At 46.2% G+C, this 17,123-nt stretch overlaps 1 pseudogene across 1 annotated transcript in view; it reads left to right on the forward strand.

The window, feature by feature from the left end:
* Positions 1 to 17,123, forward strand: part of LOC106605256 (protein PTHB1-like) — a 93,136-nt pseudogene that overhangs the window by 25,266 nt on the left and 50,747 nt on the right. Inside the window, exons 6-10 of the transcript XR_014392257.1 lie at positions 2,792 to 2,976; positions 3,088 to 3,158; positions 3,632 to 3,685; positions 3,838 to 3,924; positions 11,838 to 11,967. The product of XR_014392257.1 is annotated as a protein PTHB1-like (transcript). The remainder of the gene's footprint in view (positions 1 to 2,791; positions 2,977 to 3,087; positions 3,159 to 3,631; positions 3,686 to 3,837; positions 3,925 to 11,837; positions 11,968 to 17,123) is intronic.

The raw sequence follows: 17,123 nt of genomic DNA on the forward strand, positions 1-17,123 counted from the left end.
TGAATAAACTGCACATTTTAGTTGCCTTTTATTGTCCCCAGCACAAGTGTAAAGTGCACCTGTGTAATGAGCATGCTGTTTAATCAGCTTCTTGATATGCCACACCTGTCAGGTGAATGGATTATCTTGACAAAGGAGAAATGCTCACTAACGGGGATGTAAACAAATTTCTGCACACAATTTGGGAGAAATAAGCTTTTTGTGCATATGGAACATTTCTGGAATCTTTTAAATCAGCTCATTAAACATGGGAACAACACTTTACATGTTGCATTTTATATTTTTGTTACAGTTGGAGTTGGAAGTTTACATACAGCTTAGCCAAATACATTTAAACTCAGTTTTTCACAATTCCTGACATTTAATCCTAGTAAGAATTCCCTGCCTTAGGTCAGTTAGGATCACCACTTTAAGAATGTGAAATCTCAGAATAATAGTGGAGAGAATAATTTATTTCAGCTTTTACATACACTCACGTTTACATACACTCAATTAGTATTTGGTAGCATTGCCTTTAAATTGTTTAACTTGGGTCAAATGTTTCGGGTAGCCTTCCACAAGCTTCCCACAATATGTTGGGTGAATTTTGGCCCATTCCTCCTGACAGAGCTGGTGTAACTGAATCAGGTTTGTAGGCCTCTTTGCTCGCACACACTCTTTCAGTTCTGCCTACAGATTTTCTATGGGATTGAGGTCAAGGCTTTGTGATGGTCACTCCAATACCTTGACTTTTTTGTCCTTAAGCCATTTTTCCACAACTTTGGAAGTATGCTTGGGGTCATTGTCCATTTGGAAGACCCATTTGCGACCAAGCTTTAACTTCCTGACTGATGTCTTGAGATGTTGCTTCAATATATCCACATCATTTTCCTGTCTCATGATGCCATCTATTTTGTGAAGTGCACCAGTCCCTCCTGCAGCAAAGCACCCCCACAACATGATGCTGCCACCCCCGTGCTTATGGCCAAACAGTTGTATTTTTGTTTCATCAGACCAGAGGACATTTCTCCAAAAACGACGATCTTTGTCCCCATGTGCAGATGCAAACCGTAGTCTGGCTTTTTTATGGCGGTTTTGGAGCAGTGGCTTCTTCCTTGCTGAGCGGCCTTTCAGGTTATGTCGATATAGGACTCGTTTTACTGTGGATACATATACTTTTGTACCCGTTTCCTCCAGCATCTTTACAAGGTCCTTTGCTGCTGTTCTGGGATTGATTTACACTTTTCGCACCAAAGTTCGTTCATCTCTAGGAGACAGAACACGTCTCCTTCCTGAGCGGTATGACGGCTGCATGGTCCCATGGTGTTTATACTTGCGTACTATTGTTTGCACAGATGAACGTGGTACCTTCAGTCGTTTGGGAATTGCTCCCAAGGATGAACCAGACTTGTGGAGGTCTACAAGGTCTTGGCTGATTTGTTTTGATTTTCCATTGAGGTCAAACAAAGAGGCACTGAGTTTGAAGGTAAGCCTCCAATTGACTCAAATGATGTCAATTAGCCTATCAGAAGCTTCTAAAACCATGACATCATTTTCTGGAATTTTCCAAGCTGTTTAAAGGCACAGTCAATTTAGTGTATGTCAACTTCCGACCCACTGGAAATGTGATACAGTGAAATAATCTGTAAACAATTGTTGGAAAAATTACTTGTGTTGTGCACAAAGTAGATGTTTTAACCGACTTGCCAGAACTATAGTTTGTTAACAAGAAATTTGTGGAGTGGTTGTAAAACAAGTATTAATGACTCCAACCTAAGTGTATGTAAACTTCTGATTTTAACTGTAAGTGTACAATAAAAGTGATTCCAAAATGACACTACATTATTTACCATTCATTTCTATTGGGCACTAAATCATCTGAAACACAACCAAACAAACTACAAATTCATCCAACAAGTTTGTAGAGTCACAAGCTTAATGTAATCATTGCGTGCTAGGAATATGGGACCAAGTACTAAACTTTTGACTACTTTATTTATAAGAAATTGTAAGAGTGTTAATCATTTTGACCTCTACCTTTTTGAGGAAGAAAAATATTACTTATTAAACAAAATCTCTTTCCCTGGGCACTTGTATTACTATAAAATAGAATTTCCCAAATTAGTTTTTGCATACAATATAGCTCAGTATTTGAATCATCTTTTTTATCCAGTCATTATTGCTCATCTTTATCAAGGGACCCACTGTCAGTCTCCCTGGGGTGGGGGGACAAATGACTTATCTCATTGAGACTTTCTGGTTCGAATAATGATTGAATAACACTGAAAAATACCTTGCATGTGGACAAAAGGGAAACGGAAGGCTTGAACTGAAACACACGCACAAGCACTTTGATAGAATAGTGATAACATGTTATTTGGATGGCTGAGTGGGTAGGTTGGGTAGGTCAATCCCTCCCCTGTGGCGGCAGGGCTGCTGCTACATATGGGGGGCTTTAGAAATGGGGGAGGGCGAGGGAGTAGTTGTGAATGTGTCCCTGCAGCAGTAAAAGGGGGGTTTATGCCCCCTCCCCAGTCACCCTCTCCTGCAGGTGTGGGACTTACTACTTCTCTGGGCTGGAAACCCCCTGTGTGTTACTGCCTCACTGCCCTGGCACCACAACACATCTGCAACCAGTTACACACACTGCATCACCTAACTAGTTTTTCTTCTATTTCATTCTTGTTCTATCTTCTCTATCTCTGAATGATGAGTGCTGAAAAGCTGCTATGAAACTGTTTCTTTCCTCACACAAATCATATACTGTAGCAGTTTTTGTGTTTCTGAGGCAGATGTTTCAGCCCCCCCATAGGGACCTGAAGGGTGTGGTGGTGACCCTGAGCAATGAGGGCCACCTGCAGTGTTCCTACATGGGCACGGACCCCTCCTTCTTCCCCCCGCCCAAGGTGGACGCCCGCGAACAGGACTACTCCCAGATCGACACTGAGATGAAGAGTCTGCAGAGAATCATCAGACAGGCCACCAGGACCCAGGCTGGTAGGACACGCGTACACACACAGACACACACAGACACACACCATGAACAGTCTTTGTGTGTTTTTGTGTATTGTAGGTTATTTCCTGACTCTTTCTTCTTCTCTGTCGTAGATATTCTTCCTGTAGCAGAGACGGATGAGGATCTGACTGTTACAGCCACAGTCTCCACTGACTGCACATCGGTGAACACACAGACACACACACACACACAAAAACAAACACACTGAAATGGACACAGAAGTTTGTTTTATTATCCTTGTGGGGAACAAACAATTGAATCCCACTCAGCATCCTATTTTCTCTAACCCTTCAAATCAAATGTATTTATAAAGCCCTTTTTACATCAGCAGAAACTCATCTTAAAACCCCAAGCAGCAAGCAACACAGATGTAGAAGCACAACCGAGCTCTAACTTTAACCCCTAATCCTAACTCCTAAACCTAACCCTAATTATAAACCTAATCCCTAAGCCTAAAATAGCCCTTTTCCTTGTGGCGACCGGCGAAATGTCCCCACTTGTCCTAACTTTCTTTGTTTTTACGATTCTTGTGAGGACTTCTGGTCCCCACAAGGATAGTAAAACCAAACACACACACACAATATGGAGGCTACACATACAGACTGGTATATCCTGACGTTCTCTCTGTCTCTGTAGCAAGCGCTCATCCCGGACATTGACGGTCTACCCGTCCCATCAGTCACAGTGAAGGTATGTGTCGCACACATCAAGGCACATTTTATTTGACTCACTCAGTCTAACTGTTTAAGCTGCAACTTGAGTAATGAAATCTGAAACTTCTAAATGTCTTCCTCTTTTGTTTCTCTGTTTCTCCTCCCTCTCCATCCGTCTCTCTTTCTCAGATCAAGGTGACGAGTCGCTGTGCGTTGCAGGGTCCTAAACTGACTCTGTGTTCAGCCTCCTCTGGCTGTCACCCAGGATCAGCTTGTGTTGGAACCTCTGGCTAAGTCTCTGATGAAAGTCAGCCACCTCTTTTCTCTCTCTCTCTCTCTCTCTCTCTCTCTCTCTCTCTCTCTCTCTCTCTCTCTCTCTCTCTCTCTCTCACACACACCGTATCTTTATAGAGAGCAAGAGTGAGTGAATGAAAGAACGTGTGCTTTCCTCTGTGGGCTCAGACATTATCAGTATGGGACAGCAGACATGAAAGGTTCTATAATCTGAATGAATGAAACGGAGGTACATGGTCACCTTGACACGGTCAAGCAAACACTGTAAACTCTCACCCAAAGCAAACAGGACAGTCTGCTACCGCAACCTTCCCAATTCCTAGAAACAGGTTTCATATCAGTTTTATCACAGTGTCTGAGAGCAGCGCAGAGACTGATGTACTTGGAGCTTTTGTGATGAAAAGCTGGAACATGTTGATGTAGGAACGTTTGAAGAAAAGTCTGGTCACCCTAAAAGTGTTTAGTCCTGTATGTCTGCATAGTTGGGATCCATTTTTCCACTAGCCTCCTGTAGTTCAGTAGAGGTGTTGGAGATTATAGAACCACATTTTGAAGCAAATGTTGCCCTCACCATTAAGATGGCTGTAAGTCATGACAGCTAAAAGATTAGTTAGGTGACGCGTATGTAACCATGGCAGTCATCACAACACAGCAGATTAAACACACACACCGTGAACCAGCGATGACTCGTCTGTTTATGCCACGCTTTTTGTCTCCCACACACAGAAACCTGCCGCTGCTCTCCACCAGTCTATCAGCAGCCCTCTGCTGTGAAACCCAGGCCCCTAACCACGCACACACACAAACACACACCCACTCCCCTAGCCCTACCTGACCCCACCATGGTCGTGTTTGGCTAAGGATAGATACGTTTGGCGTTGGATATCCAGGACCACCTAGATGTACAGCCAGTCAAACCTTTTTAACGGGACTTTTGACTCATTGAATGATTTTGTCCAGAATGAGCAGATTTGGCCCATACTGTGTCTTGTTGAAGTGCACAGTGTAGTGTACACACACATACCACATGTTTTAGTTTCTCTCTCCCTCTGTCTCTCAATCTACTATATAGCTATAAACTCCATCTGTCTCTGAGTCCCACTCTCTCTTTCTCCTCCTCTGTCTCTCTGTTGTCACCTTTATCTCTCCATCTCCCACACGTTCTGCCTTTTAGCTTTCTCTCTACAGATCTCTCTCTCGCACTCACTCCCTTCCTCTGACGTCTTGTCCGTGTGTTTTATCCTGGGTAATGGGGAGCTGGAGTTGCCCAGTTAGCCTCTGTGTGTTGGAGTGTGTGAGTTTGGCACAGACCAACAGACCAATGCCCATATGTCTTTGATTCTTTGACTGTGTGTGTGTGTGTGCGCCACCGCAGGATGCTCTGTTTAGAAACTCCATCCCTCCGCTCAGCTTGGTCTGTCCTGGGTTCGTGGGGGAGGCAGCGCCTTCTGATTTTTATTGTTATTTCACTCTTTATTCGTCTCAGATGGCAACCCAGTCCCCCTGTCCACCACCACACTACCTTCTTTGTTCTCTCTGTGTCTCTCGCTCTCTTCTTTCCCTTGTTACAGGTTTGGTAGTCTGATTTAAATCACTAAATAGTGCATTTCTAGATAAGAGCCAAGTATTCCATTAATACACAATACACACTGACAGTAACACCCCCCCCCCCCCCCCCCCCCACACACACACACACACACACATGCAAACACCTCAAAGAGATGGCATGCACATAGCTTTGATCCTGGAGAGCTGCGGTGTCTGCTAGTTTTCAGCCTTACCTCATAATCATCATACGATATAGACCTGGGAAACCTGGTGGATTGTTAAGCCTGTCAGTGTGCCAGGTAGAAATCTAAACCAGTCAACTGGGCAGCTCTCAAGGACTCACTCCCCCCCCCCCCCCCCCACACACACACTGATATGATAGTAGTTGCAACCAAAAAAGTGTTAAACAAATCAAAATATATTTGAGATTTGAGATTCTTCAAATAGCCACCCTTTGCCTTGACAGCTTTGCACACTCTTGGCATTCTCTCAACCACCTTCACCTGGAATACTTTTCCAACAGTCTTGAAGGAGTTCCCACATGCTGAGCACTTGTTGGCTGCTTTTCCTTCACTCTGCGGTCCGACTCATCCCAAACCATCTCAATTTGGTTGAGGTCGGGGGATTGTGGAGACCAGGTCATCTGATGCAGCGCTCCATCACTCTCCTTCTTGGAAAAATAGCCTTTACACGGCCTGGAGGTGTGTTGGGTCATTGTCCTGTTGAAATCAAATGATAGTCCCACTAAGCGCAAACCAGATGGGATGGTGTATCGCTGCAGAATGCTGTGGTAGCCATGCTGGTTAAGTGTGCCTTGAATTCTAAATAAATCACAGACAGTGTCACCAGCAAACCATCCCCACACCATAACACCTCCTCCTCCATGCTTTACGGTGGGAAATACACATGTGGAGATCATCCATTCACCCACACCGCGCATCACAAAGACATAGCGGTTGAAACCAAAAATCTCCAATTTGGACTCCAGACCAAAGGACAAATTTCCACCAGTCTAATGTCCATTGCTCGTGTTTCTTGGCCCAAGCAAATCTCTTCTTCTTATTGGTGTCCTTTAGCAGTGGTTTCTTTGCAGAAACTGTTGTTTATCTTTGCTTATTGGAGCTGTTCTTGCCATAATATGGACTTGGTAAAATACCATCTTCTGTATACCAACCCTACCTTGTCACAACACAACTGATTGGCTCAAACGCATTAAGGCATTAACAGGCACACCTGTTAATTGAAATGCATTGCAGGTGACTATCTCATGAAGCAGGTTGAGAGAATGCCAAGAGTGTGCAAAGCTGTCATCGAGGCAAAGGGTGGCTACTTTGAAGAATCTCTCAAATATATTTAGATTTGTTTAACACTTTTTTGGTTACTACATGATTCCATATGTGTTATTTTATAGTTTTGATGTCTTCACTATTATTCTACAATGTATGAGTAGGTGTTCTAAAACTTTTGTCCGGTAGTGTATGTAAAGTCTTATCTGATGGTCCTGCTTCGTGGAGAGAATTTTAACTACAACAGAGAGGCTTTGAATGGATTGCTTTAACAGACCTTACACGGAGATGTGACCTAAGTCTTGACCCGAAAAAGGTCAAAGGTGGCCATTTAGCGCCCTGCTGATCTTCACCCGAGATCCCTAATGGGTCTCTGCAAGTGTCAGTATGTGCCCCCACACACCCACCCTAACACTAAAACACTACACCGTTTAATACTCTTGCAGACACTCTCTCACACACATGCACAAACATTCTCTCTTTTACAGTCTCTTTCACAGTCTCACACATGCTCACACACACAATGATTCTCTCAGTGGAGCGCGCACACACTCTTTGCACCCCAAACACCCTCAACACACTTTCCCTCTCTGCTCTCAGTGTGTGATGTGCATTACCCTGCCGACCCTTCTTGACCCGTCTTCTCCCAGGGGTGGGTGGCCGAGGTCACCTAAGGTCAAAGCGAAATGTCTTCCGCTTAACTCAGGCCCTGAGGGAAGGAGTGAGTGTGAGAAGGAAGGAGAGGGGGGAAGGAGATACGAGGGGGATTTGTGTCCTCCTCCTTTGTTGTTATTGTTGTTCTACGCTGGGCGCTAATGGTGTGGTAACACTTAGACTGTCTGGTCACTATTTGCTCGCGGTGTCGGGGTCGAGGGGTTAAAAGCAAGCCTGCCCCCGTTTTTGAAAAGTAGAGTGATGGAGGGAGAGGGCTCGTCACGCTGTCAGAGCGTCTGACGGAGCGCAGAGAAAATGCTGGCCCTTTTGGCTTCTCTGCCTCTTCTCCCACTCCTGTCTTTTTCTTCCTTTGACGCTCTCTCCCCTCGTAATCTGTTTCTTCCTTTTTTTTCTCCACTCAGCCACCGTCTCTCCTCCTCTCTGGCGCTGTGTATGCTCATGTTAAGGATTCTTGTCTGACGTTTTGACTGCCTCCATATATAGTTGAACGGTGTTGGAGTTGGTGCTACAGAACACACTACCCTCCTGGGCCCCATGTCAGCAGGAAGAGCCAGGGACAGAGAAGAATACAAAGAGAGAGTTGGAGAAGAGGGAAACAAACGACCTGCCAACCTGTACGCATTTTGCGTACCATGCACGCAATTTGAGGTCAAAGTACGCTGGTACGAAAAACACTCCTAAAGTACCAATAGGGTGTAATTGCAGACTGCAATTTGGGGTGTTTCTTGATGTGGGTGCTCCTGAATATCAGGAAACGCTCATTGGTGCCTGTGATTGGTCAGTCAATTGATACTTGCCATTCGTCAGTTCCGGTTTTATGAGACTGATGGTTTTTCGACACAGATGATTTGTTTCATAACAGGTTAGGATAACTAGCGTGGCACGTTAGGATAATTAACGTGGCAGGTTAGCTAAATTAGCATGGCATGTTAGGAGAATGAGGTTCAGGTTAGGAAAAGGGTTAGAGTTCGCTACAATACTACAGTTGTCAACAACTGTCGTCCCCAATGCGAAACATTAACGGCCACGGACCAACGGCGAGCATCAATGGGTGTAACTTGACACCGAGAAACAGCGATGTAAAAAAAAAAACGCCCCTAATTGCGCTAAAACTTTCCTTCACAGGAAGTTATGTTAGACTGTTAAAGATTAGTAGGCCTATGTTAATGAATCAATTCTTCATCTGTCTTCTTGATATCGCTGTATGTCAACAGTAGGCTGCTAATGATGTGGTTATAGTCAGTTCACCAACGGCAACAAGGTATGTTGAATGAATGGTAGTCTAGTAGTCAGACCGAACTTGATGGATGAGGTCAGGGATGGAGATCTGGAACTAGCTCGTATATACCAAGTTCAGTTGTTTCATATTCCAAATAACCTAGTAAGCTAGACTATTACTATTACAGTAAACTAGACTATTACAGTAAGCTAGACTATTACAGTAAACTAGACTATTACAGTAAACTAGACTATTACAGTAAGCTAGACTATTACAGTAAACTAGACTATTACAGTAAACTAGACTATTACAGTAAGCTAGACTATTACAGTAAGCTAGACTATTACAGTAAGCTAGACTATTACAGTAAACTAGACTATTACAGTAAGCTAGACTATTACAGTAAGCTAGACTACTACAGTAAGCTAGACTATTACAGTAAGCTAGACTATTACAGTAAACTAGACTATTACAGTAAGCTAGACTATTACAGTAAGCTAGACTATTACAGTAAACTAGACTATTACAGTAAGCTAGACTACTACAGTAAAATAGACTACTGCAGTAAGCTAGACTACTGCAGTAAGCTAGACTACTGCAGTAAGCTAGACTACTGCAGTAAACTAGACTACTGCAGTAAGCTAGACTACTGCAGTAAACTAGACTACTGCAGTAAGCTAGACTACTGCAGTAAGCTAGACTACTGCAGTAAGCTAGACTACTGCAGTAAACTAGACTACTGCAGTAAGCTAGACTACTGCAGTAAGCTAGACTACTGCAGTAAACTAGACTACTGCAGTAAACTAGACTACTGCAGTAAACTAGACTACTGCAGTAAGCTAGACTACTGCAGTAAACTAGACTACTGCAGTAAGCTAGACTACTACATTGCATCCAGTAATTGAGTTATTCAGATGTTTTATTTTCTCCCCAAACAAAATGAAGAAGCCAGTTTACATTTTCACTAGACTGTCCACATAAAGACACCAATTAATTAGAATAATAATAAATGTAACCTAGAAAAATGTGAAAGTGTCAATGAGACCACCTCAATTTAATTTAGTAGGGTGTCCCATCAATAACACATATTTTGACCAATGGGTAAAATAACACAATTGTGTAAATAATCCTATAAGAAAACTGATGGTCCAAACCTCACCTCCTTACAAGAGTAAAACCTACAATAACTTTTGAATGGATTAAGTTATTGTAGGTTTTACTCTTGTAGGATGGCCAGAATTAGGGTGATTAAATCAATGGAAAAAAGTGGTGAAAATTCAGGAAAATGTTATTGCATTATCTAGCCTGGATTCTGTGCAAGAATTAAGGCTACTGGCTACCTGACAGGCTCACTTTTTCCCGTTCAACGCCTTTCTTCTTGAATCCGCAGGACATAAAAATATAGAGGTTAGATGGATATGGATTTTGAGACATGACGTTAGGTTACAAAATCCAACTTTGTTTATATAATGTTATTGACATGTTAGAGAAATACCCCCCTGAACCCCTGAACATTTCAGAACATGACTAATCATATTTGTCTTGGTAAAATGTATTCGACACAAGACTTCTGTGTTGGCTCCATTGTTTGATATAATTTAAGACTCTAGGTTTCAGGAAATGGCAGTTGCAGGTTTTTCAAAAATGCAAAATGCTCCAACTTCCTGAGAGGGAAGTTGACTGACTCCCTAAAGACCTCCCCCCTATCTAACATAAGGCCTACATCAGCACCACCTTGTCAGAAAATCTTAGGGAGAGCCCCATATTGTACATTTAAAGTATTTCTAGTTAGCTACTGAAGCACAACCAATGACCAAGTACCCAACAGTCTAGCCTACCATTCCTAGTGAGCCAGTCTTCTGCCAAAATCATTATTAGGCTAAGAAAGGTGCATTTGCTTATGGTTTGAGCAGTGTGGGTGTCGCGCCACTGCACTGAAGTGGTCAAATTCTCAGTGGTGGAAAAAGTAGCCAATTGTCATACTTCAGTAAAAGTAAAGATATGTTAATAGAAAATGACTCAAGTAAAAGTGAAAGTCACCCAATAAAATACTACTTGATTAAAAGTCTAAAGTATTTTGTTTCGAAATATACTTAAATATGCTAAATATAAACATTTATTTAATTGCAAAAATATACGTATCAAACGTAAAGGTATAAATCATTTCAAATTGCTTATATTAAGCAAACCAGACACCACCATTTTTATTTTTTTGACTAATAGCCATGGGCACACTCCAACACACAGACTTAATTTACAAACAAAGCATTTGTATTTAGTGAGTCCGCCAGACCAGAGGCAGTAGAGATGACCAGGGATGTTTGGGTTGATAAGTGTGTGAATTGAACAATTTCCCAGTCCTGCTAAGCATTAAAAATGTAATGAGTACTTTTGGGTGTCAGGGAAAAAATGTATGGAGTAGAAAGTACATTCTTTTCTTTTGGAATGTACATTGTATTTTTACTTAAGTATTTTACACCACTGAAAATTCTTCATGGTTGGCAGGTTTGAGACAAGGAAAGACGGACAGATTGACAATGAAAAGATGGCTAGATGGTCTGTGAAATCCCTTCACTACAGACAGATAGAGAGCAGGACGTAGACATACAGAGTGCTTGATATGTGTGTAGTGGGGAATCCTGGCACATACCCCTGGTTCAGTCACCTGTGGGCCCTACTCTGCTCTGGGCTCCATACGTCACGCCCCATTACCACACCACCTGACGTATGGTCCGTGTGCCCATTCAAACAGGGCTGTGTGTAACTTGTGTGTGTAACTTGGCTCGACCTCTCTCCAAAGCCATTAGCTGAAATCTGGTCTTTCCTCCCAGGCTGTTTTTGATCCCCATCTACCTTCTCTCTCTGACTCTGTTAGGGTATTAGAACTGGACTCAGATCATCACCCTCCGCTCTGTGCCACAGGCACTCTTTCTCTGTGTGTATGTTAGAGTTGTCTGGTTAATGTTGTTAACCCTGCTGTCTTCACCTCTGGTTGAGATGTTTGAGCATGTAACCATGTGTGAGACTGAGAGTATGTGACTGTGTGTATGTTTTTAGGCCTGGGTAGTCTGCTTAGTGTTGAGAATACTGTTTCCTGTCCTTTCCACACTTGTTAAAGTGCTGAGTCGTCATGTGTCTGTGTTTTGACAGTGGTGTTGTGTGTCTAAAACGGTGTTGTTATTTTTTTTACAGGTGTTGGGTCTACCACTGTGGTGGCGTTCTCTGCCTTCCTGAATGGGCAGTATCCACCAGCAGACCTAACGGGAGACGTGGCCGTATCTTACAGCTCTCCTACAGGTACACACACTGACAACCTCTCCTACAACCTGTCGGGAAACATATCACACTTGCCTCATCTCTCTCAGGAATTGATGCTTTTACGTTTCCCTGTCTGTGACTTATCTTACAGTAAGTCCACAGACGCCTGTCTGTAACACCTCTGACATCTGGCTAACAGTATTGACATATGTCTGTTACGAGATGGACTGAGAGTAACACCGCTGATAGTTGGCTGTAACAGTACTGACATCTGGCTGTAGCAGCTCTGTACCCTTTAAAACCACTGAATGGGTAACAGCGGACTGAACTCAGCACTGTATCCATCGAAGCATCTGGTTCATGGCAGTATGTATTTCTGGAAGACATTACTCTCCCCTCTAACCAACAAAACCCCTCTTTATTTCAATTAAAATGTCATTGGGTTTTATTATTTCATTTGATTCAAAGCGGCGCACAAAAAAAAAGCGGCATTTGTACTATTGTTTCCCTTGGACTGTCTGTTGGCAGCGCCTTGTGGAAAGGTTCCCTGAAAGCACATTAAATGTGAAATGGCTTGGAAATATCGAGACGTTTTTTTGTAATTTTATTGTGATGCTAAAAATAGCGGGGGTGGAAAGAGAGGAGTCTGGAGTTTTTCACAGGACCTTCCAGAGATGGCTGCCCTGTGTTTTGATCAGTAAGACATTACTTAGATCACAGGTAGGGCTCACAGTAACAGAGAGAAGAGATGAGCAGGGGAAGGAGGGATGGCTACACACACACACACACACACACACACACACACACACACACCTGTGGATAGATGACTGTTTAGTGGACTATATTTCTCTCTGTGCGTCAGTGTGTGTATGGATGTGTTGGCCCGCTGGCTAGGTGTTAGACAGAGCAGTGTTAATCTTCATTAGCGCTCTCCTCCACTCCTCTCCTCTGAATGCCTGGCTGGAATGGGAGGAATGCAGCAGTCTATACTGGGGGCTTTCTCTCTTTCTGCCGCTGCACCCAGAGGCAACGATTACAACTCACAACTCTCTGTTACTGTCTACACTCCTTTCCCATCAAAGGGATTTGCGGTAGTGCTCTCCCACTGTCCACTATCTAATGTAGTAGGGCCATCCACTGTCTCAGTTATTTCACATTCATTTTTAATCACACCAGCCTCTACGTGTTGTGTGTGTGTGTGTGTGTGTGTGTGTGTGTGTGTGTGTGTGTGTGTGTGTGTTTGTTTACGGAATATCTCTGTCTGTCTATTTCCCCTTTATCTGTATATTTATCCTGTGTTCGGTTCCATTTGACCTGTGCTAAATCCCTGCCCCGCTCTCCTCTCCTCAGCAGCCAGTGTGGCTACACCCAGTCAACAGAGAGGGAGGGAGAGAAGTGGAGAGAAGTGTAGGGAGAGGGAGAGAGGGAGAGGGGTGGAGAGGGAGAGAGGGAGAGAGAAGTGGAGAGGGAGAGAGGGAGAGAGAAGTGGAGAGGGAGAGAGAAGTGGAGAGGGAGAGAGAAGTGGAGAGGGAGAGAGAAGTGGAGAGGGAGAGAGAAGTGGAGAGGGAGAGAGAAGTGGAGAGGGAGAGAGAAGTGGAGAGGGAGAGAGAAGTGGAGAGGGAGAGAGAAGTGGAGAGGGAGAGAGAAGTGGAGAGGGAGAGAAGTGGAGAGGGAGAGAGAGGGAGAGAGAGGGAGAGAAGTGGAGAGGGAAAGAGGGAGAGAGAAGTGGAGAGGGAGAGAGAAGTGGAGAGGGAGAGAGAAGTGGAGAGGGAGAGAGAAGTGGAGAGGGAGAGAGAAGTGGAGAGGGAGAGAAGTGGAGAGGGAGAGAAGTGGAGAGGGAGAGAAGTGGAGAGGGAGGGAGAGAGAAGGAGAGAAGTGGAGAGGGAGAGAAGTGGAGAGGGAGAGAAGTGGAGAGGGAGAGAAGTGGAGAGGGAGAGAAGTGGAGAGGGAGAGAAGTGGAGAGGGAGAGAAGTGGAGAGGGAGAGAAGTGGAGAGGGAGAGAGAGAGGGAGAGAAGTGGAGAGAGGGAGAGAAGTGGAGAGAGAAGTGGAGAGAGAGGGAGAGAAGTGGAGAGGGAGAGAGAAGTGGAGAGGGAGAGAGGGAGAGAGAAGTGGAGAGGGAGAGAGGGAGAGAGAAGTGGAGAGGGAGAGAAGTGGAGAGGGAGAGAAGTGGAGAGGGAGAGAAGTGGAGAGGGAGAGAGAGGGAGAGAAGTGGAGAGGGAGAGAGAGAGAGAGGGAGAGAAGTGGAGAGAGAGGGAGAGAGGGAGACAGAAGTGGAGAGGGAGCGAGAAGTGGAGAGGGAGCGAGAAGTGGAGAGGGAGAGAGAAGTGGAGAGGGAGCGAGAAGTGGAGAGGGAGCGAGAAGTGGAGAGGGAGCGAGAAGTGGAGAGGGACAGAGGGACAGAGAAGTGGAGAGGGAGAGAGGGACAGAGAAGTGGAAAGGGAGAGAGGGACAGAGAAGTGGAGAGGGAGAGAGGGAGAGAGAAGTGGAGAGGGAGAGAGAAGTGGAGAGGGAGAGAGAAGTGGAGAGGGAGAGAGAAGTGGAGAGGGAGAGAGAAGTGGAGAGGGACAGAGAAGTGGAGAGGGACAGAGAAGTGGAGAGGGAGAGAGAAGTGGAGAGGGAGAGAGGGAGAGAGAAGTGGAGAGGGAGAGAGGGAGAGAGAAGTGGAGAGGGAGAGAGGGAGAGAGAAGTGGAGAGGGAGAGAGAAGTGGAGAGGGAGAGAGAAGTGGAGAGGGAGAGAGAAGTGGAGAGGGAGAGAGAAGGGGAGAGGGAGAGAGAAGGGGAGAGGGAGAGAGGGAGAGAGAAGTTGAGAGGGAGAGAGAGAAGTGGAGAGAGGGAGAGAGAAGTGGAGAGAGGGAGAGAGAAGTGGAGAGGGAGAGAGAAGTGGAGAGGGAGGGAGAGAAGTGGAGAGGGAGAGAGAGAAGTGGAGAGGGAGGGAGAGAAGTGGAGAGGGAGAGGGAGAGAAGTGGAGAGGGAGAGGGAGAGAAGTGGAGAGGGAGAGGGAGAGAAATGGAGAGGGAGAGGGAGAGAAATGGAGAGGGAGAGGGAGAGAAATGGAGAGGGAGAGGGAGAGAAATGGAGAGGGAGAGGGAGAGAAGTGGAGAGGGAGAGAAGTGGAGAGGGAGAGAAGTGGAGAGAGAGGGAGGGAGAGAGGGAGAGAAGTGGAGAGGGAGAGAGAAGTGGAGAGGGAGAGAGGGAGAGAGAAGTGGAGAGGGAGAGAGAAGTGGAGAGGGAGAGAGAAGTGGAGAGGGAGAGAGAAGTGGAGAGGGAGAGAGAAGTGGAGAGGGAGAGAGAAGTGGAGAGGGAGAGAAGTGGAGAGGGAGAGAGAGAGTGGAGAGAGAGGGAGAGAAGTGGAGAGGGAGAGAGAAGTGGAGAGGGAGAGAGATGTGGAGAGGGAGAGAGAAGTGGAGAGGGAGAGAGAAGTGGAGAGAGAGAGAGAAGTGGAGAGAGAAGTGGAGAGAGAGGGAGAGAAGTGGAGAGGGAGAGAGAAGTGGAGAGGGAGAGAGGGAGAGAGAAGTGGAGAGGGAGAGAGAAGTGGAGAGGGAGAGAAGTGGAGAGGGAGAGAAGTGGAGAGGGAGAGAGAGGGAGAGAAGTGGAGAGGGAGAGAGAGAGAGAGGGAGAGAAGTGGAGAGAGAGGGAGAGAGGGAGACAGAAGTGGAGAGGGAGCGAGAAGTGGAGAGGGAGAGAGAAGTGGAGAGGGAGCGAGAAGTGGAGAGGGAGCGAGAAGTGGAGAGGGAGCGAGAAGTGGAGAGGGACAGAGGGACAGAGAAGTGGAGAGGGAGAGAGGGACAGAGAAGTGGAAAGGGAGAGAGGGACAGAGAAGTGGAGAGGGAGAGAGGGAGAGAGAAGTGGAGAGGGAGAGAGAAGTGGAGAGGGAGAGAGAAGTGGAGAGGGAGAGAGAAGTGGAGAGGGACAGAGAAGTGGAGAGGGAGAGAGAAGTGGAGAGGGACAGAGGGACAGAGAAGTGGAGAGGGAGAGAGGGACAGAGAAGTGGAAAGGGAGAGAGGGACAGAAGTGGAGAAGTGGAGAGGGAGAGAGAAGTGGAGAGGGAGAGAGAAGTGGAGAGGGAGAGAGAAGTGGAGAGGGACAGAGAAGTGGAGAGGGAGAGAGAAGTGGAGAGGGAGAGAGGGAGAGAGAAGTGGAGAGGGAGAGAGGGAGAGAGAAGTGGAGAGGGAGAGAGGGAGAGAGAAGTGGAGAGGGAGAGAGGGAGAGAGAAGCGGAGAGGGAGAGAGAAGTGGAGAGGAGAGAGAAGTGGAGAGGGAGAGAGAAGTGGAGAGGGAGAGAGAAGTGGAGAGGGAGAGAGAAGTGGAGAGGGAGAGAGAAGTGGAGAGGGAGAGAGAAGTGGAGAGGGAGAGAGAAGGGGAGAGGGAGAGAGAAGTTGAGAGGGAGAGAAGTGGAGAGGGGGAGAGAGAAGTGGAGAGAGGGAGAGAGAAGTGGAGAGGGAGAGAGAAGTGGAGAGGGAGAGAGAAGTGGAGAGGGAGAGAGAAGTGGAGAGGGAGAGAGAAGTGGAGAGGGAGAGAGAAGTGGAGAGGGACAGAGAAGTGGAGAGGGAGAGAGAAGTGGAGAGGGACAGAGGGACAGAGAAGTGGAGAGGGAGAGAGGGACAGAGAAGTGGAAAGGGAGAGAGGGACAGAAGTGGAGAAGTGGAGAGGGAGAGAGAAGTGGAGAGGGAGAGAGAAGTGGAGAGGGAGAGAGAAGTGGAGAGGGACAGAGAAGTGGAGAGGGAGAGAGAAGTGGAGAGGGAGAGAGGGAGAGAGAAGTGGAGAGGGAGAGAGGGAGAGAGAAGTGGAGAGGGAGAGAGGGAGAGAGAAGTGGAGAGGGAGAGAGGGAGAGAGAAGCGGAGAGGGAGAGAGAAGTGGAGAGGGAGAGAGAAGTGGAGAGGGAGAGAGAAGTGGAGAGGGAGAGAGAAGTGGAGAGGGAGAGAGAAGTGGAGAGGGAGAGAGAAGTGGAGAGGGAGAGAGAAGTGGAGAGGGAGAGAGAAGGGGAGAGGGAGAGAGAAGTTGAGAGGGAGAGAAGTGGAGAGGGGGAGAGAGAAGTGGAGAGAGGGAGAGAGAAGTGGAGAGGGAGAGAGAAGTGGAGAGGGAGAGAGAAGTGGAGAGGGAGAGAGAAGTGGAGAGGGAGAGAGAAGTGGAGAGGGAGGGAGAGAAGTGGAGAGGGAGGGAGAGAAGTGGAGAGGGAGGGAGAGAAGTGGAGAGGG

The sequence above is a fragment of the Salmo salar genome, chromosome 05, assembly GCF_965601325.2.
Source record: "Salmo salar chromosome 05, fSalSal1, whole genome shotgun sequence".
In the NCBI taxonomy this organism is placed as follows: Eukaryota; Metazoa; Chordata; class Actinopteri; order Salmoniformes; family Salmonidae; genus Salmo; species Salmo salar.